Genomic DNA, 24,327 nt, shown 5'->3' on the forward strand with positions numbered 1-24,327 from the left:
CAACTCTCACATCCATACATGACCACTGGAAAAACCATAACCTTGACTAGACGGACCTTTGTTGGCAAAGTAATGTCTCTGCTTTTTAATATGCTATCTAGGTTGGTCATAGCTTTCCTTCCAAGGAGTAAGCGTCTTTTAATTTCATGGCTGCAATCAGCATCCACAGTGATTTTGGAGCCCCCCAAAATAATGTCTGACACTGTTTCCACTGTTTCCCCATCTATTTCCCATGAAGTGATAGGACCAGATGCCATGATCTTTGTTTTCTGAATGTTGAGCTTCAAGCCAACCTTTTCACTCTCCTCTTTCACTTTCATCAAGAGGCTTTTGAGTTCCTCTTCACTTTCTGCCATAAGGGTGGTGTCATCTGCATATCTGAGGTTATTGATATTTCTCCTGGCAATCTTGATTCCAGCTTGTGCTTCTTCCAGCCCAGCGTTCCTCATGATGTACTCTGCGTATAAGTTAAATAAGCAGGGTGACAGTATACAACCTTGACGTACTCCTTTTTCTATTTGGAACCAGTCTGTTTTTCTAGGTAGATATAAAGTAAAAACACAGTGAAATACCACTGCACTCATGTTGAAATGGCTAACATTAAAAAGATTGACCATATTAAGAGTTAAAAGGGATGTGGAGAAACTGAAACTTTCAAATGTTCCTGGTGTGTATATAAAATGTGAAGTATTTTATAAAATAATTTAATAGTTTCCTAAAAAGTTGGATACTATACATATCCCATAGCCATTTCACTCTAAGATAAGTTATCCAAGAGAAGTAAAACATATGTGTGCAACATATGTGTATGAATATTTGATAACAAATATTTGTTATCAAATATTCATACACTTGTATCTTTTATTTCCAATAGCCCCAAACTGGAAACAATCCAAATATCCATCAACAGGTGAATGGATAAATTTTGATACATATATACAATTTGATACTATTTATCTATGAAAAGGAACAAAATATCAATACACTCAATAACCTGTGCTGTGCTGTGCTAAGTTGCTTCAGTTGTGTCAGACTCTTTGCAGCCCTATGGACTGTGAGTCTTAAAATAATTATACTGAATGAAAGGAATCAGGTAGTAACATGGACATGCTGAATGATTCATTTAAAATAAAATTCTGGAAAATGCAAACCGATCTGTAGCAACAGAAAGCATTTGCTGGTTCCCTGAGTTTGGGTTAGTGGGGAAGGAACAGAAGATAGATTACAAAGGGATATGAGGAAATTGTTATGAAATGTTCATTATCTTGATTGTGATGGTGGTTTTGTGGCATACATATGTCAAAGCCCATTACATTGTACATTTAAAATATATGTGTTATATTGTGTGCCAGTTATACCTCATTAAAGCTGTGAAAAGAACCCAACTTACACCACTGGTGAGATGCTGAGGTAGCATGTTAACAATTGTGTTAGAAGTCTAGACATTTAGAGCAGAAGAGACCTTAGAGGTGATCTCTGTCATCACTGAGGAGAAGTAAATGATCTGTCCAGGATACTCACACATCATTCAGTTACACTTATTTAAATGCTATATCTCACGACCCTCCCCCAAGGATGTTAGTTCCAGGAGGATTGGCATGCCCTGTCTATCTTTGTGGCTTCTATCTATTTGGTACACGGGGTGCTTAGTAAATATACACTGGTTAGTTGAAAGCATGATGTTTCCTAAGCTGAATTATAGATGAGAACTGCTTCGCTTTCTTGGTATAGTGGAAAGATGTACTCAGTTAAGTGGTAGATCTTATTACAATTTCCACTTATTAAACTTTTGGGAGTTTTCCTTTAGGCACAAAGTTGTTTTATTGTCGTGCTTTGGTCTAGGAAGCCCTCTGAGGTAGAACACATCCTTCATGTTACACAGGATCTTCAGGTGACAGAGAAGCCAAATAACAGCAGCTTAGACGAGGAAAGTGTATTTCTCGGTCACCTAAGTCTGTGAAGCCATCAGAGACCCGTGCTCATTCTTGCTTGTCCACCATCCCTTAGTCTTTCCCTTATTCAGATGTTTGATGGTGACTCACCATGTCTGCTTTCCCTCCCATAAGAAGGCATGGGGGTGTTGGGAAATGGAAACAGTGACCAGAAAGTTTTATCTGTCACTTCTATGAAGATTGTTTTGGCTAGAGCTGCCACTTGGTCACACCTGCGGCCAGTGAGCTGGGTGTGAAGTCTTATTTTGGAAGAACAGAGTAGATATTATGGCGTGACTAGCAGTCTGAGCCACAGGGAAGAATCTGAGTATCACAGGAGTCTTAGACTTACAGATAACTGCAGTTGAAGAAGGTCACAATATGTAACGTCACCCGATTCTTCCATTTTTGGTTCACTTCACAAGCGACAGAGAAGAGCCTGAGGGGTATGGCTCAGTCTTCAATCCCACTGCTGACACACCCACTTCTGTTTCAGGCTGTGAATGATGAAGATGACTCTCTCTTCTCTAAAGTTACATTCTGATGGTTAATATTTCTGCCTAAAAGCCACAGAATATTCTTATGGAAGGTCAATAGGCAGGAGTGGAATCTCTGATAAGAAAAAGTGCTACAAGGGACATCTGAGGAAGACTGGTAGGAAATGTGTTATTGCCGTTTAATAACAGATGGTAGTTTAATCATCGCTGAAGACTTTATAATACTGTTTTTAAAAAATCAATTGCATACAGTTTTGTGAAACAGCTGATTTTAATTTTCACTTGTCCAAGGGTAAGAAACGGAGTCATAGAAGGGTTTATAATGAAGCAGCTCTGTTCAGCGATTGAATGTGTGGCACAGATCAATCCTGGAAACTCAAATTAGGGGCTTTTCATCCATTGCTTTGCTCATTAGGTCATCTTTCTTTTGGAAAAAATGAGAAGTGATCTAAAGGAAAAGAAAGAAAAATTAAGAACTTCCCTCCCTAAGCCCTGTATTAATAGAGTTGACATTTCTCCTTGATTGTCCTGAGGTCGGCCCCCTGGAGTTTATGGGGGACTGGACTGCCTGGCCCTCAGAGCCGTCCATGGCGCGCTTTATCTTTTACACAGGGTGCAAAAGTGTTGCTTAGCAACAGTGATTCTTCCAGCTCTCACCAGTGCTGCAGCCTGAGGAACTGACAATAGAGTGGAGTTTGAGAGTGAGGTTCTCATTTTTCAGCTTCTTCATTGTGGTGAGGGGGGAACAAAGAAAGAAAAGGCAAATAAGATGAAAGAACGAAAACCAACAGCATGATGCAGAAAGGCTTTTGGCTGATGGTGGAGAATGGTTAAGCACCATGAATCCCACACATAATTAATAAACACTGGCTGGGAGAATTAAAAGGAAATAAGCATGGCAGCAGAGGTTAATTAGAGAAAGTAAAGAGACAGTAGAACCAGGTGGCCAGGCAGTCTGGAGTTGCTGACCGACTGGGTGTCTCAAGCACTTTCATCTTCTGTTTCAGGGTTTTTTGTTTCCTTTTTTTTTTCCCTTTTGGTCCAGGTTACTGAGAAAGTTTTTAAAGGGATATAGAAGGGATGGAGGGAGGCTTTTTAAGTTTTTCCCCGACTCACTTATTGGCCACTCTGAAAGTGGCTTAAGCAGTCTCTTCTTGAGTTTTTAGTGTTTGAAAAGATGTTCAGGACAGTGACCTTCAATGGTGATCTTGGGTTGGTCTGTCTGTCACTCGTGTGCTAGAGCTGAGCATCACTGGGCACTTGGAAATGCTCCACGGCCTTCGAGGTAATTTTAATGTTAGAAATGCCCTCATTTCCTGGTTCATAGTCTTTCTTGCTCTTTCCATCGTTTTCATGGAGATAAAATGGAGGAGCATGTGCTGACCACTCATATGAGATATTTCAGACCTGAGAGATTACAATCTTTCATATCAAATGCAGTTACAGCCCTTTGTAGAGCAGTTTTCTGAAGTGAATCAGATGGGTTTTTCAGAGCTGAAGGAAGTCAGAGGATGAAATAAATAAAAGCAGAGAGGAAATTGAAAGGGGTGTGTGTGGGGGAAACATATGTTTTCAGATGATATTTTAAAATAGATGGAGAGTTGATGAGACAGAGATACTGAAGACTGACTCCAGATGGCGGGAATAGCAATGGCAAGCTGGTGTGAAGGGACAGAACGCAGGCTGGCACCGGGCGGGGATAGGAAGCAAGGCGAGAAGGAGAAAAAGCCTGTGGGGGAGACTGAGGGAGGCCGCCATGCTGGTAGGCAGGGCGCTGAGAACTTTTGAGGATATACAGGAAGAGATTAGAATTACTGAATCCACACCCATCGCTTTCAGTTTAATTATTTGCTCAGCCAGTTCATGTCTTATAACAGACCTTTATTATGTTTATGAAAAAGGCAGATTTGACTTTGACTTCTTTGCTGAGGCTGTGGTTATAGGCAAAGCAATATTTAAATCATCACCGATGAGAGGCCGTGGAGGAAGTGGGACAGAGGAAGATGCTATCGAATTTTGTTTTTTTCTGTAAACAATCAAATTATGGTGGTACAAATTGAAGAATATTTATGCTTTCCTGTAACAGTCTTATTGAGTCCTAAAGGACCTGAATTCATCTTTATGGGTTGATGATGGAGGTAGGGGAATAATTTTGAGAGAGAGGAAATTGAGAAACAAGAAATTATTCCAATTCTAAGCATTAAGATGGTCAGAGTGGCTTCCCATTACTGAGAGATAGAGAAATCCATTCACCTTCTCTTTGTGTGAAATGATGTCATTTTATTTGCATAATAATTTTTTTTAACATCACTGAGTTTCCTGACTCTGAATTTGGCATTATGATTTCTTTCATTCTGTGAGCATTTATTGACTGCCTGCTGTGTGCGAGGAAGAGGTTAGGGCTGCAAAGAGGAAAAAGTCATAGGTTTTGGCTTGGTCTTTTGTGTGAATGAGTGAAAATGTTTCCTTTCTCATACAGTGCGATATCTGTGTTCTCTGCCTGTGCTGCTGTGTTATCCACCTCAGAGGAGCCTTCAGCTTGAGTCCTAACACTGTCATAAATCTACACCCGCTCCACTTTTTCTGGACCCACTTATTTTCAGCTGACCCACTGCTACCAATTTCTGCCTTTTCTAACAACTGTTTACACTTAGATAATTGTTGATAGCAGCACTTTGCTATCAAGGTTACAGAAAACATAAAGATTCAAAAGGAGGTTATTATAAGTGTTCGTTTTATGGAGGACCATGAATTAAAATGGCAATCCTTGTCTAGTCCATTAAACAAGGAAAAGAATTTGTATGCAGAAGGTGACTGCCCTTGTGTCATTAGAGTCTTTTGCATGGAGCTGTGACTATTATATCAATAAAAACTCTAATGTCTTCATTTATTGTGTGGTTCCTGTCATGTTTCAGGGGAATGCCAGTAATTTCAGTGCTTGCTTTTGGGAGGGTTGCATTCCAGTGTCATCAGAAATGGGTTCAACCTTATCTTTCCGGTTTACATTTCTCTTGGACTGTTTCATTTGTTCTTGTTTCTTGCCATGGAAACCTGTTTGTAAATCTTTTGTTGGTAATGACATAACCAGAATAGGACAAGCAGAGTCCCTGGTGCCTGACAATATAAAAAATGACTAGCTGAAATGGAGGCAAACCTACAGCTATAGGGAGGAGAAGGGATGCGCCCTGTTATTGAATTCATTTTATTTGCTAAGAGCAAACAAATAGTTCTGGTGGATTTTATTTGGAAACAGTAAAGAATTGACCATGTGTGGGCAAAAATTCCCAAAGTAGTGGTAGCTGAGAAGTTTAAAACTCCTACGAGTTAGTTAAATGAAATATATAACCCGAGAGGTATTACTTTTTTGTCTTTAAGTCAATTTTATGGTTATAGATACTGTGATTAAGAAGAGCAGAGGAACAGGTTGGGCAGCTAGGATGAAAGAAATGGGCCCAGAGTGAAGTGAAAAGTAGAAACAAGTTAAGGAAAGATAGACTGATGGGATGAAGCCAATCTAAATCTCTTACATGAAAAGATGCTCAACATTGCTCATTATTAGAAAAATGCAAATTGAAACTACAATGAGGTATCACCTCTCACTGGTCAGAATGGCCATCATCAAAAAATCTACAAACAATGCTGGAGAGGGTTTGGAGAAAAGGGAAACCTCTTGTGTTGTTATTGGGAATGTAAATGGATACAGCTACTATGGTGAATAGTATGGAGATTCCTTAAAAAACTATGAATAAAACTACCATAAGACCCACCAATCCTACTGCTGGGCATATATGCTGAGGAAATCGTCATTGAAATAGACACATGTACCCCAATGTTCATTTCAGCACTATTTACAATGGTTAAGGGCATGGAAGCAGCCTAGATGTCCATTGTCAGATAAATGGACAAAGAAATTGTGGTGCAACTTCTTTAATAATATTCCAATACAATGGAATATTACTCAGTCATGAACACATTTGAGTTAGTTCTAATGAGGTGGATGAACCTAGAGCCTGTTATATGGAGTGAAATAAGTCAGAGAAAAACAAATATTGTATATTAATGCATATATATGAATTCTAGAAAGTTGGTGCTGATGAACCTATTTGCAGGACAACAATGGAGATGTTGACATGGAGAACATACTTGTGGACACAGTGGAGGAAGGAGAGGGAGGGACTAGTTGAGAGAGTAACATTGAAGCATATATATTACCGTATATAAAATAGTGGAAATTTGCTGTATGACACAGAGGGCGCAGACCCAGTGCTCTGTGACAACCTAGAGGGGAGGGATGGGGTGGGAGGTGGGAGGGAGGTTCAAGAGGGAGAGGATATATGTATACCTATGGCTGATTCATGGGCTTCCCTGGTGGCTCAGAGGTTAAAGCATCTGCCTCCAATGCGGGAGACCCGGGTTCGATCCCTGGGTCGGGAAGATCCCCTGGAGAAGGAAACGGTAACCCACTCCAGTATTCTTGCCTGGAGAATCCCATGGATGGAGAAGCCTGGTAGGCTACAGTCCACGGGGTCGCATAGAGTCGGACACGACTGAGCGACGGAACGGAATGGATGGCTGATTCATATTGATATATGATTGCCGGGAAAAGTATCAGTAACCTCAGATATGCAGATGACACCACCCTGATAGCAGAAAGTGAAGAAGAATTAAAGAGCCTCTTGATGAAAGTAAAAGAGGATAGTGAAAAAGCTGGCTTAAAGCTCAACATTCAGAAAACTAAGGTCATGGAATCCGGTCCCATCACTTCATGGCAAATAGATGGGGAAACAGTGGAAACAGTGGCTGACTTTATTTTTCTGGGCTCCAAGATTGCTGCAGATGGTGATTGCAGCCATGAAATTAAAAGACGCTTGCTCCTTGGAAGGAAAGTTATGACCAGCCTAGACAGAATATTAAAAAGCAGAGACATTACTTTGCCAACAAAGGTCCATCTAGTCAAGGCTATGGTTTTTCCCGTGGTCATGTATGGATGTGAGAGTTGGACTGTGAAGAAAGCTGATTGCCAAAGAATTGATGCTTTTGAACTGTGGTGTTGGAGAAGACTCTTGAGAGTCCCTTGGACTGCAAGGAGATCCAACCAGCCCATCCTAAAGGAGATCAGTCCTGGGTGTTCATTGGAAGGACTGATGTTGAAGCTGAAACTGCAATATTTTGGCCACCTGATGTGGAGAGCTGACTCATTTGAAAAGACCCTGATGCTGGGAAAGATTGAGGACAGGAGGAGAAGGGGATGACAGAGGATAAGATGGTTAGATGGCATCACCGACTCGATGGACATAGGTTTGCGTAGACTCCGGGAGTTGGTGATGGACAGGGAGGCCTGGCATGCTGTGGTTCATGGGGTCACAAAGAGTCGGACATGACTGAGCGACTGAACTGAATTGAACTGATGGCAGAAACTTACACAATATTTTGAAGCAATTATCCTCCAATTAAAAATAAATACATTTATTAAAAAGCATACTGTCAAGGGACTTCCCTGGTGGTCCAGTGGCTAAGGCTTCCACTTGGGTGTATGGGTTCCATCACTAGCTGGGCAACTGAGATCCCAAATGCTGTGATCACAAAGGAAAAAACCCAGCAAGTAAACAAACGTAAGATATATAGTCAACATTGAATAGCGCTACAAAATTGTGCTGTCCTTTACAGACCAAAAATGGTCTGTCCTTTATAGACCCTTTAAGAATATATAAATGACTTCTTGAGGCTAATCTAAGATAGTACACTCAGCAAAACTTTTTGAGGACTAAGTGTTCTGTCCAACTCATGCCCAGTTCTGGCCTCTTTGTAGAGGACTCTGAGGAATGACGGGGGAGCGAAGCATGAGAAAACCAAACCCAAGTCTTCCCAGTCACTTTCTCCAAAAGCTGACCTCGTAGACTATGGCTGAGACAGAATGAAGCTTACCAGTGGCCAGGAGATGAACACCACTGGGATATCCTTCTGAGATGAGGCCTTGGAACCTGTATTTTATTTTATTTATTTTTAAATTGTGTGAATTAAATAAAATTAATTCATTTTGATTGGAATTGGGAACCTGTATTTTAAAACCAACACTACCATCGACTTTGATGCAGGTGGTCCACGAACCACAGTGCTTCACAGTGTCAAATTTTGGCTGCAGTAATATAAATCATAGGGACACTTATACTTTGGATACCTTTTACTTAATTATAAGGAGTTTTCCTGTGCTATTCTAGCCACTGGTTCTGTCTGCTCTCCCTCTTCTTTGTTAACACTTAAGAGTAGCTGATGAGGAAGAATTCTAGTTTCTCTTGCAGTGTTATCATTCTTCCAGTTAATGAATCTGGTTCAGTGAATTTCACTTTCAATACATGAGGCTTGGAAGCCAAGAGATGACCATACTGTATCATCTGATGTTAAAAGAGACCTGTAAGGCCATGCTACCACCAAAGAATGATGTATTAGAAGAAATAGATTTTAAGCAATAGCTGACTACTGGTCTTCTCTAGATGCTTAAGAACTCATAAGAGCAAATTAAGTTGAGTATTGATGCTTAAAGTGTCAAACCACAGATAAATAGAATTTTCTGTGGAAAGCTTGGAGTGGAAAATTCCAAAATTTTCACAAAATGACACAATGTTTCCTGGTTCTGAGAAAAAAAAAATCTCTGTTGAAAAGAAGGTCAGCAAGAACTTTGGTGTGATTCATGAGGTATGTAAAAGAACCTTCTGCAGAGGCTTAGGAAACTGGTCTAGGACATTTAAAAAAAGTTTTTCACAAGGTGTATATTGATTTGTATATGAAGCAGTAGATGTTTCAAGAAAAAAAGATTTTTCTCCGCTTCTACTGGGTGAACTCAGATGTACTTGATCAAGGTAGAGATTGGTGGAAACAGCAGCCAAAGAGGGCCTACGTATCTTTTCCCTTTTCTTGATTCTATCAACTCTTTAATCTTGAAGAAAGCTCTTAAAACATTTTGACCACAGATAGTTGCACATTCTTTCTCCTATTTCAGCTTGCTGGCAAGAGTGGCATTTTGGAAATATAATTTAGTTTTCACGGGCTTAGCAGACTGAATATACACTGATGGAGTTTTTTCACTGCTGGTGGAGCGCTGATGAGCTTGGCTCTGGGTTCTTAGTTCTTTCCAAGCACCGTGTGATGGGAAGAGGAGACCAAAGCAAACTGAGAGAGACCAGAAGCCACCTTCTCCTACCTACTTCTCTTACTTTCTACCCACAAGGTGTTGTCTCACTCATGGTCCTCTGATAAAATGCCTTAAACATTCTGGGCCAGTAGAGTCCATGCGTTTCTTTGCATACTACTCCTGTGAGTCACCAAGATAGACACAGCCAGGTGAAGAAAGACCAGATCTTGAGGAATCTTCATTTGTCTGTGTTAAAAAATTTGTCTGATTATAAATGACTAGAGATGGTCTGAATTTTTTTCTCCTCCTTTTTCATCCTCTTGGAAGATGCATGAGAAGCTGAGGAAAAGTAAAATGCAATAAATTGAAAAGAGCAGTCTATATTCCATCGTATTCTCATGTTACAGACTTACCCCACATCAGAGAGAATCTACTGTGAGTCCACTTTGGACCCTGTCCATATGGGCTAGTTACTGCAAGTTTCAGAAAGACTTTGTTGTCATATAATTTCACCAGTTGCTTGGCGTGGGTCCCTGATGGACAGGACTAGAAAACTGATAACAGAAGCTGGTGAAAAGGCAGAGGCTTTTAATGTCTCATTCAATTCACTCTTCATAAGAGATATCAGATGTGAAGGGGTCTGGAGCAGTTCCCAGTTTTGATGAAAGTAAAGAGAGTCCAAATAGAAAAAGAGTTAAAAAGTGCTTTGAAGAACTGGAACTATTTGTATTAGTCAGGCACGCTGAGTACTGAAGGAACTGGCAGGTATCATTGTTAGTATTTTTTAAATTGTGGAGATGAAGAGAAGTCCCTGAGAATTAAAATATGTTAAGTGTTATGACTAGCTTAAAAAAACAGTCAAAACATTGATAGATTTGACCATGGAAATTATAGATAACGCTAACATTGAATACATAGATGATAAAAGGCATATCAGATCAAATTGTCAAATAAACTACTGTCATTTCTAGAGGAAACTAGTTACCAGCTGAGTTTTGCATAGACTAAATATCAGTTGACTAATCTAACTGCCTTCTATGCATAGAACAGGTAAACCTTGGGACAATAATAGATATGTTCCTCTTAACTTTAGTAAGCTGATACTTTCTCTTGATTGAAGTAACGGTATATAAATGAATTAATGAATGAATGTCACATCCATGAACATCTATCTTTGTTCCCACAACCAATGAAGTGATATGAGGAGGGATAGAACAAAGGGCATGGCAACCCACTCCAGTACTCTTGCCTGGAAAATTCCATGGATGGAGAAGCCTGGTAGGCTGCAGTCCATGGGGTCGCTGAGTCAGACACGACTGAGAGACTTCACTTTCACTTTTCACTTTCATGCATTGGAGAAGAAAATGGCAACCCACTCCAGTGTTCTTGCCTGGAGAATCCCAGGGACAGGGGAGCCTGGTGGGCTTCCATCTGTGGGATAGCACAGAGTCGGACACGACTGAAGTGACTTAGCAGCAGCAGCAGCAGAACAAAGGGACTAGTTCTGCTTAATATATCCAAAGGTAATTTGTTTAAGAATTGGAGAATGTGACATTAGGTTAGCAGATTTCATGGAGTCACTGATGCTCTGTAAAATATGAAAGAATTATAGTTGACCTTAACAAATTGAAAAAATCACATGCTATATGATTATATTTATTGTTGTTGTTTAGTCGCTGAGTCATGTCTGACTCTTTGTGACTCTTTGTAGCCTGCTAGGCTCCTCTGTCCTTGGGATTATCAAGGTAAGAATACTGGAATGCATTGTCATTTCCTTCTTCAGGGGATCTTCTGGATCCAGGGATTGAACTTGAGTCTTCTGTTTGGTAGAAGGATTCTTTACCACTGACACAGCCCAAGAAGAGAAGTGAAGTTGCTCAGTCCTGTGCGACTCTTTGCAATCCCATGGATTGTAGCCTACCAGGTTCCTTTGTCCATGGAATTTTCCTGGCAAGAGTAGTGGAATGGGTTGCCGTTTCCTTCTCTAGGGGATCTTCCCAACCCAGTGAGTTGAACTCAGGTCTCCCACATTGCAGGCAGACGTTTTACCCTCTGAGCCACCAGAGAAGCCCAAGCCAGCCCAAGATTGTATTAATTATGGGTAAAATGTCAGTAGCAAATACCTGATGAAGAAGAACTAGTTATCCTATAGTAGCAATATAAGCATAAAGTACAAGCAATCTCAGTTGGAGGGATGGAGACTAAATGATTAAATTTGGGGACAATTTTAGAGAGTTGAAGATCTTGAAAGCTGATTGAATAAAGATGTGTTTTTGTTTTGTATTTTGTAAGCTGCTTATTAGTCTCATACTCCATTTCTTTGCAGTAGAAAAAACATAAAACTTAGCTATGATTCTTGAACTTTTGTTCTTTCATTGGTTGAAATGTCATAGCCACATTAAACACTCTTGAGAATTTTTTTAAGGAAAATAAAGATTGAAGTTCAAATGTTCTAAAGGGATAAAAGTTATAACTGAGATATTACTAGGGGCAACCCTTCTCCTCCAGCAACACCAAAATTGCACTTGTAGACATATAAAGTCTTCTTAGCTAGTCATAAAGTCCTACCTTGTTTACCTGCTTCCTTCTGTTTAAGGGCTATTTTAGGATGCCAAGAAAGAGGGGATGGAAGCTTGGATCCAGACAGTAGAGGTAGGAATGGAAATATGCAGATAGATCTGAGCGATTCAGGAGGTGGAATTGGTCTTGGGTTGTAGAGGAGAGGAAGGAGTCAAAGTTATGCTGAGATTCTAGTTGGGATGATTGATCAGATGGTGGTGGGACACTGTGTGTGTATGAGTTTGTGTGTGTGTGTGTTTAAGGGTAAGTGTAATGAACTTGGTTATGTTGAGTCTGAAGTGTCTGCTAGCCAGTTGGATATGTATATCTAAAGTTCAGTAGGGAAATGTATTTAGGCTGAACAGAAGGAAGTGAACAGCAGGGACCAATAACCATGAACCATGATTTCCGAACCAAGTGGGAAATGGCTAATAACTAGATGGGGACAGGGAGGCTTCTCAACGTTCTAATTCCTAACAGCTGACCCTTGGCCCCAGGTGACTTGGTGTAACACTGGTCACTGAGGTGGATAAGAACTAAAATAAAAATGTTAAGTGTGACTAATTTGTTCATTATAAAAATAGATTCTTATATTTGAGGGGTAAAAACAAAGGAAGGAATGACCAAGTACTTGTGATTGAGAAAACAGACATTATCTTTGTTTATAGTAAGAATCCATGTTTGCAGTTTTACTAGGCAGAGATTCTTGGGGTGATACTGTTTTGTTAACAGGTCACCACAGTACACAGTGGCTCTTGAACAACATATTTTTAAAGATTTATTTGTTATTTGTTTTACTTTTTGGCTGTGGTAGGTCTTCATTGCTGCATACAGGCTTTCTCTAGTTGCAGCAGGCAGCGGCTACTCTTCATTGCGGTGTGAGGACTTCTCATTGCGGTGGCTTCTTTTGCCATGGAGCACAGGCTCTAGGGTGCATGGGTTTCACTATTTGCAGCTTTTAGGCTTAGTTGCTCAGTGGCGTGTGGCATCTTCCCAGATTGGGGATTGATCCAGTGTCCTCTGCATTGCAAGGCAGATTCTTAACTACTGGACCACCAAGGTAACCCGAACAACTTTTAAAAAATGTATTTTATTGAAGTATAGTTGACTTAAAGTGTTGTTTGAACAACTTAAGTAGTATATTTTTCTGACTCGACAGGAATTCCATTTTCTTGGGGGTTACAGTGCCCTTGCGGGGCTGCAGTAGTCAGCCTTGTACAGTTTAGGTTTGAGTGGTGAGCAGGACACCCATGGGACAGCCAGAAAGTGGGTGCAGAGACCTGGGCTGGAAGTACAAGCTTGAGAGTCCTCAGTGTGGAGGCAGTGTGTGTTCTATCTTTCAGTTCCGTTCAATTCAGTCACTCAGTCGTGTCTGACTCTTTGCGATCCCATGGACTGCAGCACGCCAGGCTTCCCTGTCCATCAGCAACTTCCGGAGCTTGTTTAAACTCATGTCCATCGAGTTGGTGATGCTATCCAACCATCTCATCCTCTGTTGTCCCCTTCTCCTCCTGCCTTCAATCTTTCCCAGCTATCAGGGTCTTTTCAAATGAGTCAGTTCTTTGCATCGGGTGGCCAAGGTATTGGAGCTTCAGCATCAGTCCTTCCAAAGAATATTTAGGACTGATTTCCTTTAGGCAGTAAAACATGATATGCAGTCATTTTTTTTTTTTTTGGTTTTATGTAAAAATGCTTTATTATTTTTTTTTATTTCCTTTAAAAACTTAATAGCATTTATACATTGAAGGTATTTGATTTTCTTGTAACTAGCACTTCAAATGCAACAAGCATTTGAAGCAACAAGCATTTGACCCAACAAGTAAAACTTTCTACAGTTCATAACTTTTATAAATAAAATAAATTAAATGTACAGTGAATAAGTTCTCTGAAATATTTCAATATTTCTGCAGGTTTAGTAACATCGTAAAATACATTTCAACTAAAATTCACAAATCTAAAAACCTGTTAGGCATTTTTAGGCGTTTTAAGATGGAAATGAAGACCATTGTTACATCGTAATATGCCAATTACAAATAGTACTTCAAATAGCAAATACTACAGTTTGTCCCAAACTTTAAAAACTATTCATGAACTCAACACTGAACTATTGATGGCTATGAGAATTGTTTCCTAGCCTTTTTGAAAATTTCAACCCATTTACGTTTAAGGTAATTATTGATAAGTACGATCCCGTAGCCATTTTCTTTATTGCTTTGGGTTCAAGTTTATACACTCTTTCTGTGTATCCTGTCTATAGAAGATCCTTTAGCATTTGTGGAGAGCTGGTTTGGTGATGCTGAATTCCCTCAGCTTTTGCTTGTCTGTAAAGCTTTTGATTTCTCCTTCATATTTGAATGAGATCCTTGCTGGGTATAGTAATCTGGGCTGTAGGGTATTTTCTTTCATCACTTTAAGTATGTCTTGCCACTCCCTTCTGGCCTGAAGAGTTTCTGTTGAAAGATCAGCTGTTATCCTTATGGGAATCCCCTTATGTGTTATTTGCTGCTTTTCCCTTGCTGCTTTTAATATTTGTTCTTTGTGTTTGATCTTTGTTAATTTGATTAATATGTGTCTTGGAGTATTTCGCCTTGGGTTTATCCTGTTGGGGACTCTCTGGGTTTCTTGGACTTGGGTGATTATTTCTTTCCCCATTTTAGGGAAGTTTTCAACTATTATCTCCTCAAGTATTCTCTCATGGTCTTTCTTTTTGTCTTCTTCTTCTGGGACTCCTATGATTCGAATGTTGGAGCGTTTAACACTGTCCCAGAGGTCTCTAATATTGTCCTCATTACTTTTAATTCGTTTTTCTTTTTTCCTCTCTGTTTCATTTATTTCTACAATTCTATCTTCTAGTTCGCTTATCCTGTCTTCTGCCTCTGTTATTCTACTGTTTGTTCCCTCCAGAGTGTTTCTGATCTCATCTATTGCATTATTCATTGTATATTGACTCTTTTTTATTTCTTCTAAGTCCTTATTAAATCTTTCTTCCATCTTCTCAATCCTTTTCTCCAGGTTATTTATCTGTAACTCCATTTTGCTTTCAAGATTTTGAATCATTTTCACCATCAAAATTTGAAATTCTTTATCAGGTAAATTCCCTATATCTTCTTCTTTTGTTTGTGTTGGTGGGCAATTATCTTGTTCCTTTACTTGCTGGGTATTTCTCTGCCTCTTCATCTTGCTTATATTGCTTTGCTTGGTGTGGCCTTTCCCTCTTCTTGCAGTTTGTGGAGTTCTCTTTATTACATAGTTTCTTTGCTGTGTGTGGGGTTGGACGGGTGACTTGTCCGAGTTCCCTGGTTAGGGAAGCATGTGTCGGTATTCTGGTGGGTGGAGCTGGATTGCTTCTCTCTCCTTTAGAAGACAATGGGCTGCTTTTCTGGGAGCCTGATGTCCTCTGCCAGTATTCAGAAGTTGTTTTGTGGACTTTACTCCGCATTCAAATGTTCTTTTGATGAATTTGTGGGGGAGAAAGTGGTCTTGCCATCTTATCCCTCCGCCATCTTGTTCCTTCCTCCCCAGAACACTGGATTCTTATATTCCACTTGGTCGTGGAGTATCTCTTCCCAGCTGCTCCAGCAAGGCGCAGCCGCTGTACCTTACCTTGGACGAGGGGTATCTCCTCAAGGCCGCGCCTCCTGCTTTGAATGTAGATCAGCTCCTCTCGGCCCTCCGGTGCCCAAGCAGCCACCGCCTCCTGAACGTGGTACAGCTCCTCTCGGCTACCGCCCTAACCCTGGGCGCGGGGTAGCTCATCTCAGCCACGATTCTGCACGTGGTCGGTTGCGCCGGAGCCGGGTGTCTCTCGTGCCTGTGCCTATGCAGTCATTTTTAAGCTTAAAAGAAGTCACAGTTCTACAAATGATTAACTTAAATATTAGAACCATAAAAATACTTTTTAGGAAACATCTGTTTCCATCTTATCTTAACCCTGAAGTAGACTTTCACTCTGGGGAACAGGTAACAGTGTATGGAGGGCGGGCTGCGGGAGGAAGGCAGTGCTGTCCTTGGGGTGCGTTGGTGAGTTCAGGGCGGCCTCCGTCCTCCCACCTCCCGTTTGCTCTTCTAGTCACCGCCCTCACCCTAACCTCCCGACTTTCCCCTGCTCCTCCCAGGTCCCAAGTGCCCCACGTTGAGGGTGAATTCAGAGGCTCCTCTTCAGTCCATCTTCCTCGGCCTGTGTGTCTCCAGCTCCCTCTCCCCATGCTCACCCTCTCCTTTCTTCACTGCTGTTTCCCTGAGCTCTGCCCTGTCTTCTGTGTTTCCCACTCTGATTGCCCCCTGAACGGGCTCACTGGACCCCAGACTTCAGTTGCCATCTCTAAGCTGATGGTCCATTTTTTGTGTTCAGCTGTCACCTTGAGTTCCCCGTCTGTGCCCTGCACACATCCCACTTACATGTCTAAAGGTGGGTCCTGCAAGGGACTCAGACTTCACGTGCCTAGGAGTGACTCATAGTTCCCCTGCAGGCCTGCTCCTCCTTCTTTGTGCTTCATCCCTGAATGCCAGTGTCCCCCAGACTCCCCAGGATGGAAAAACACATTTCGACTTTGATTTCTTCTCCTTCAACCCCTGTAAGGTCCAGTCAGATCAACTGGATCTCCTTGTCACGTCTCACTTTTTCTCTCTCGTCTGTCACCACGTGAGTTCCAGCTCTGTCCTGCACCGGGAGTGCTGTGTCAGCCTCGTGTTGAACCATTCCCTCCCACCTCTAGAGCTCTGCACGTGCTGCTACTTCTGCTACAAACAGCCTTTCCCCCTTCCTTACCTGCCCAGGGCATCCCCTGTCCTCACTTCAGATGTTACTTCTGGGAAGTCTTTCTTTAACCCCTAACTATGGATTATTTGACTTTAGAGGAGACTTGGCAAATACTTTCTATTTCACTTGCCATCCTCAGTCAATTTTCTGGAATGTTGGGGTCAGAGACATTCTGAAGTCATGTCCGTTCTCTATGGGAAGAGGGTGCTATCACTATTCTTTATTGGAAACACCTGTGATGGTATCGGCCTCCCTTCTTTTATAGTCACTCTCATCGATGGTATTTCTGTTGACCGAATATTCCAGTTTCCTTTCCCGTGGTTCCGTTCCCTGCAGAAGGATTGCTCCTTCCAACCTGGCTGGACTCAGGACTGACCATTGACTTGTCTTGGCCAGTAAAACGAAGGCAGAGGCGATGGTGTCACTTCTGGGCAGAAGTTTTATTAACCAGTAGGTGGTGCTTTGCATCTCTTCCTGTCCCCCAGGAGTGACAAAACTGAGATAGATATTTGGATCCCCCTCTGAGAATGTGCACCTTTAGGTAGTTCATGATAGATGTGTAGCATGAGTGGTCAGTGGGAGACGCTGATCATTTGGGGTTGTTTGTTCACACAGCTGAATCAGGTCTATCCTGATTGATAGACGGTATCTACGTACAGTAGTTCAGTGGTGTTTTCTCTTTTTATAAATGGTCAGATTCAGTACAGAAATTTATTAGCCTATTTCAGAATGTATCAAGAGCCATTTAATTAATTTTAAACTTCCAGTTCTGGGGTGATTTCCACATGAATTTTTTCTTCTAATGATGGATTATGGCAAATCATATATCAGGTGCTTAATTATTATAAAATCTCAATTATGTGGAGGTCAGAACTGCAAACCAGGGTAGAGAGAGTGTCATGTAATTCCTGGGACCTCAAGCATCTGAAGTGGTTGTCATGCATTCCAAATACCGGAGCCCCAGGACATTATTACTTTATAGGCGCCAATTCAAGGGCTATTCAGTTTTAGTTGCACAGGTTTAACAAGCTTAGTTATCAAATTCCTCTGCCTTTAGCAGATTAGAGGCTACTAATTAAGAGAGATGGATTGTGAGTATGACTCGAGGCAATTTTATGAAAAACAGGGTGAAGAGAAAGTCTGGGGAAAAAAAAAGGAGAGACAGAGAAAACTTAAGAAGTGATTCAAGATTTTATAAATCCCTGCCATAGGGAGGCTTTTAGGATTGCATCAGGTAGCCCTCTATGAATCAGTAGCCAGAGGGCCTCACTGATAGTTTATAAAATGAGGATGAACTTGAGTCATCAAGAAAGAAAGTTTAATTATTAAGATGTATTATACCCTAACAGGGCAGAGTTATCTTATGAAGATTAATTACAAAAAGTAGAAATGAGGTAAAACACAGTGTTAGTTTTCAGAAACCCCAGTCCTTCAGTTGTTCAACATTTATTGTTGATAACATTAGACTCTGCTAGTCATTGGGGTCACAAAAAGATGTTAACAATCTCTGTCCTCCAGGAGTTCCCAGAGCTAGAAAAATAAATGACTGTGACACTGTATTGTGTGTTTCCCTGGAGGTGTACCCAGATGTGACAGAAACTCAGAGGAGAGACAGGCACATTCTTGGTGAGGGAGAGTAGATGCTGGATTAAGAGAGATCCCTTGCAAAAGATTCTAAAGGAAATCAGTCCTGAATATTCATTGGAAGGACAGATGCTGAAGCTGAAGCCCCCATACTTTGGCCACCTGATACGAAGAGCTGACTCATTACAAAAGACCCTGATGCTGGGGGAGATTGAAGGCAGGAGGAGAAGGGGACAACAGAGGTTGGATGGCATCACAGACTCAATGGACATGAGTGTGAGCAAGCTCCGCGAGGTGGTGAAGGACAGGGAGGCCTGGCGTGCTACAGTCCATGGGGTTTCAAAGAGTCGGACATGATTGAACGACGACAACTTGCAAAAGAAGTAGTTGGGAGTCTAGGTGGATGGTTTAGCAGACAAACGAGTTGGTTAGGATTGACCCTGGGGGTGTGGGGACAGTTAGTGAGCACCAAGTTGCCCAGGCGTGAAAGTGGGTGGCATGTTTGTAGTGAGGGCGGGCATGTGGTTCTAGAGGGAGATGAGGTTGACTTGCCATTTTCCCTGGGCTTGGCAGTTATACAAGGTGTGACTAGATTCCTTAGCACACTGACAACTATTCTTGGTTGTTAGTTTCACTAGAAGTCTGATTTCTAATTTGTACTTTCAGAAACACAGTCGTCAGGCCATTCTTTGGTATCAGTGTTTTAAAGATGATTTTTTTCTCACGTTTGAGAGGAGACAGCTAAGGAGCACTGATAACCTTGTAGAAGTAGCATCCTGCTCTTTGAATTATGGGGTCTTAATGCAATTGCTAGAAAACCAGAAATCTACCATGTCATTGATTTCTCCTTTCACAGTTGTGCAGTTTTGCATATGCTAATATTGACTGTGGGATATTTCTAAACACAAAACACTAAATACAAATGAGCTCTATTTTATGTTGGTCCTGATAATAAATAGCATAGAGTTGAACCTTTAAATTTCTGTGGAAATTATGGTGACGCACAGCCAACAGTGCTGCTCTCATCCCTTTTGTTTCTCTTCTGTGTCACTGCACCAGTAGAATATTAAATACTGACTGCTGCTGCGTCGCTTCAGTCGTGTCCGACTCTGTGCGACCCTATAGACGGCAGCCCACCGGGCTCCCCAGTCCCTGGGATTCTCCAGGCAAGAACACTGGAGTGGGCTGCCATTTCCTTCTCCAGTGCATGAAAGTGAAAAGTGAAAGTGAAGTCGCTCAGTCGTGTCCCACTCTTAGCGACCCCATGGACCGCAGCCCACCAGGCTCCTCCATCCATGGAGTTTTCCAGGCGAGAGTACTGGAGTGGGTTGCCATTTCCTTCTCCTAGTGAAAACCAAATATTTATGGATTTGTTTCAAAATACATTTTATCAAAGGAGTATTGTGAAAATAAGGCACAGTACAGATATAACTCATTTTAAGAAAATCCTAAATGAAAAGGGCAGATTTCTATTTCTGCCGGCCCTCAATGTATCTAAAACATTTGTATGTTTATTCATGATGTCCGAGTGCCTTGTCTACCCTGTAGAGCGTGATGCCAATGAGCAAGAAATATTTTTGCCTCCTTTCATCCTGTTCTCTGGCTGTCATGAAGTTCATTTGTATATATGTATTTCATATTTATATATTTATATTAGAATAAAATTTTACTTTAACAAACGTAAACATTTTAATCTTTATGGAGAAAAAAATGATTTTCATGTCTTAAGTGAACATTTTCATCTTTGGTGTTTTAAAACATATTCACTGAAAATATGCTATTGTAAAAATTCAGTGTTTCTAAAACAATGAGAAGAAAGCTAATATAGCTTAATAAAGTCTCTGAAGTACATTATACTTTTGGAAAAAATACGGATATTTCAAGAATAGAATGTGATGTAGTGTAAGAAAGAAATGGTTCTTCCCATGCAAGTTGAGCAGCTTTAGAGGGTGAGCTTTTCCAAATCTGTGGTCATTTGTCTTCCAAGTGTTCACAGTGTTGGTTCATGGCTGTAAGGAATCTGTTTAGGCCCAGCAAGGGTGACAAGCACGGTGATGCTGCCTGAGCAGAGAGGAGATCAGATGGGTATAACCCTTTCACATTTTTCTGCACTAACCCACTGGTCTCTTCTCTAAAAAGCATTCATGTGTGACAGAGCTAGCCATGCATGAACTCCCCACCAGGCTTCCTAATGAGTTGACCAAGAACCATGACCAGACCAGGTGGTTAAAGTCACGTCAAGGCTTGGCAGTGAACAGGCATGCTCTGGGCTGGTGTGTGTGACCCCAGAGCTTTGGCGATTGTTGCTAGGGATTTAACAGGAGGGAGACAGCTAGGCTACTTCATTCATTCAGTGTTTCTTGGAAGTCTATCCTGACTAAGGTGCCGTGAGTTTGTAATGAGACTCTTCAGCCATTGTTAGTCTCATTTTTTCATTTAGAGCCTTGAGCTTTAATATGAGCTTATAAAAAGCCTTGAGCTTTTTATTCTTGGATAACCATTCAGTTATGATTACTGAGTGTCAGCAATTTGCAGGTAGAGAAAAAGGAAGTTTAGGTTCTTACCTATAAAGCAGTTAAAGTGTATAACCGAGGAGAAAAAGTGTGTTAGTTGCTCAGTCATGTCCTACTCTTTGTAACCCCATGGATTGTAGCCTGCCAGGCTCCTCTGTCCATGGAATTCTCTGGGCCAGAACTAAGGAGAGGAGCAGTACAAACAAGGCAACTGGGGAACAAGGCAAGAATGTACACAACTGCATCCAGTGCTCAGACTGTAAACTGATGGACTGAGTGGAGCTGGCCATTTGTGGTTAAATTAAAGGAGCAGAGAAATTTGAGGATGACTCAGGGCCACTTCCATTCTCTGGACTCCAGAATGTAGTCTCCTAGTTCCGTCAGTCTGGGACCTCAGTGTCTGGTTTATCCAACCAGCAGTTGGTTTAGCCCTGGAAACCTGCACATGGTATCCAAGTATGTGGGGCCTGGTGCTGGAAATTCAGGTTACACATTTACACCAGAGACTGTCTTTCTCCAAGATGGCAGCAGTGTTAGTCATGATACTGAGAGGACAGGTGAGAGAAACTCAGTCCATAGTGATTTCACTGAGGAAGGGAATGCTGTCTCTGGAAAGGTATCAGATCTGTTGGAGTCTCCTAGGAAGAGCTGTGACCACAGTACAAAGAGAGAGCCTCTTTCTTTTTACAATGTATACGTGTTTCAGGAAGAACTCAGATTTTGGGTCATATGTATCCCTTTAACAGATGACTGTTGTGGGCAGTGGTGGGGAGGAGTGGAATCTATTCCTAGAAGAGGAACAGGGAAACTTCCTGAACAAACACAATAGCTATACAGTTCAACAACTTAAATAGACTCTTGCTTGCCCTGAAGTTATGCTGTGCTGCTCCAGGTCTGCCCAGATGAGCTCTCCTAACTTACTTTGTCTTCTTAGGCTCTGAAGACTTCAAAGCTTTTGTACCCTAAGGGCCTCTGGTGGCCTTTGGTGAGTGTTAATGTTTTTTCACGTCACCCTGGTCCTTGGTCCATGAAGCAGTCAACAAGAAAAAGGCACATCCCTTTTGCATTTCTCATAGTTTTCCCTTTTTAGATAGATGTATTTTCCAGTCCTTAGGGATGGGGACAATGTTCTTCCCTCCTATGCTGGTTCATTGTTTTAGGACCAAGCAGTGGAGTGGGACAAGGGGATGGCCAGTTGCAGCATCAAACAATTTATTCTACTCTCTTTTCACATTCTTTTTTTAAACCTTTGTTTGGGGAAAAATTTCAAACTTATAATTTTTTAAGGTATAGTATAGAAAACATTTCTTTTTTTCTTGCCCCTGAACCATTTGAGAGTAAGTTGCTGGCACCATGCCATGTCATCACCACCAGGTATTTTAATCTGACTTTCTTATAAACCAGGGCATTCTCCTACATAGTCACAGTACAGTTATCGAAATCAGGAAACTGATATTGATTTGTTGCTGTCATCTAATCCTCAGATCCCATTCCTATTTGCAGCTGTCCTAATAATATCCTTTATAGCAGAAGCACCCAGTCCAGAGTCATGTTTTGCTTTTCCTTGTCATGTTTCTTTAGCTTCCTTCAACTGGCAGCAATTCGTTAGTTGTTCAGTGACTTTCACCATGCCTTTGAAGGTCAGCTGCTGTTCCTCAACTTGATTTCGGCTGATGTTTCTTCATGATTGTATTGAGGTTAGGCGTTGGCTGTCAAGGGCCTGGTAAAGAACTTGCCTGCCAGTGCAGGAGCCTCAAGAGATGTGGGTTTGATCCCTGGTTTGAGAAGATCCCCTGAAGAAGGAAATGGCAACCTGCTCCAGTACTCCTGCCTGGAAAATTCCTGGGACATAGGAGCCTGGCAGGCTATGGTCCATGGGGTCTCAAAGAATTGGACATGACTGAGTGACTAACACTTTCACTTTCATAGTAATATTTATCATCCTGGATCTTCATTCCTGGTCAGTACCCACACACACACACACACACACAAACACACACACGTCAGGCGCGGTTTACGTGGCCATGGTGCTGTATTCTTTTCATTGCCTCCTACACACATTTTTGATTTGTTTCATTATTGATGATGTTCACTTAAGTCACTTGATTAAGGTCGTGTCTGCCAGGCTCCTCCACTGTAAAATTACTTCTTTCCCTTTTAATTAATATGAACTTTGTTAAGAGTCCTCTGAGACTAGATATGTATCCTAGTCCTCATCAGACTTTTAATTTGTTCACTGATTTTTTTTTTTTTTAAGGAAGCAACTACAGAAAGCTTTTATTTGCTCAAAGTAACCAGTCCTACAGATGGAAAAAAAAACAAAAACAATGTAACTTCCCCAATATTACTTCAAAACAAACATATCAAACCTGGTTCTCATTAGTAGTCATTTCTTCACACTAATAAATAAAAAAAATAAAGACCCACATATATATATATATATATATATAAGTATATATAAAAGGCAATGCAAACAATTATTGAGCCTCATCTTCTGGACAAGAATGCCAAGTTAGTCTCTCTTCATAAAAAGCAATTACAATTTGAGGACACTTCATATTTGCCTCTTTTGCCAGTACCAAGTCCGCCTCATCGGAATCTTTCCATTTCATGAGGAACATTAATTCTCCACTGCTGTCTGTGGCACCAGTTATTCGTTCTGGATCAAGACCTCTGGCAAAACCTCTTGGTTTATCAGCAGCATCTCTTTTCTTCTTTGATTTGCTATCATCAGATTCACTGTCAGACAAAGATTTTCTTTTTGTTCCATCTTTTTCTTTACCAGCTTTTTGAGAATTAAGAAATGCTTCAATTAACTCTGGACAATCTAAATTTTCTTCAGGTTCCCAAGTATTGTCTGCATCTGTAAACCCCTTCCACTTCAGGAAATACTCCACCTTCCCGTTCACTACATGGCGGTCCAGTCCTTTTTCTACTACAAATTCTTCAGGTTCTGCTTCTTCAACTTTTTTACTCTTTCCATTTTGTTTCTTTCCCATTTTTTGCAATGTAGTTTTATTGGAGGCCATTTTTTATTGCAGGCTTGAAGAGCTATTATGCACCGCCTCTGAGCTGCTCTGGGTCCCGGGTCTGCGGCGTCTCAGGCCCTGCGCGCCCCAAGCTCCAGTCACATCCGAGGGGGAGGGGGCCAGGGAGCTGCGCGCGGGGCCGCCGCCGGGGGGAGGGGAAGGTGGCAGCGCCCACTGATGTATTTTTATCAGCATAGACTGATAGTTTCCTCTTTCATTCAGCGGGTTATAATCCATCACTATCATTATTTATTTTGATCCTTCAATGGTCCCACATATGGCTAGTGAGACCCCATATAAGCAGGTTTCTGTGTCCATCTGACACA

General features: G+C 41.3%; 1 pseudogene; it reads right to left on the reverse strand.

The window, feature by feature from the left end:
- Nucleotides 1–23,449: 23,449 nt before the first annotated feature.
- Nucleotides 23,450–24,001, reverse strand: LOC129557567 (chromobox protein homolog 3 pseudogene; annotated as a pseudogene).
- Between the last annotated feature and the right edge of the window lie 326 nt (nt 24,002–24,327).

The sequence above is a fragment of the Moschus berezovskii genome, chromosome 15 (genome assembly GCF_049115385.1).
Source record: "Moschus berezovskii isolate FMDL1 chromosome 15, NW_MosBer_1.0, whole genome shotgun sequence".
Lineage (NCBI taxonomy): Eukaryota > Metazoa > Chordata > Mammalia > Artiodactyla > Moschidae > Moschus > Moschus berezovskii.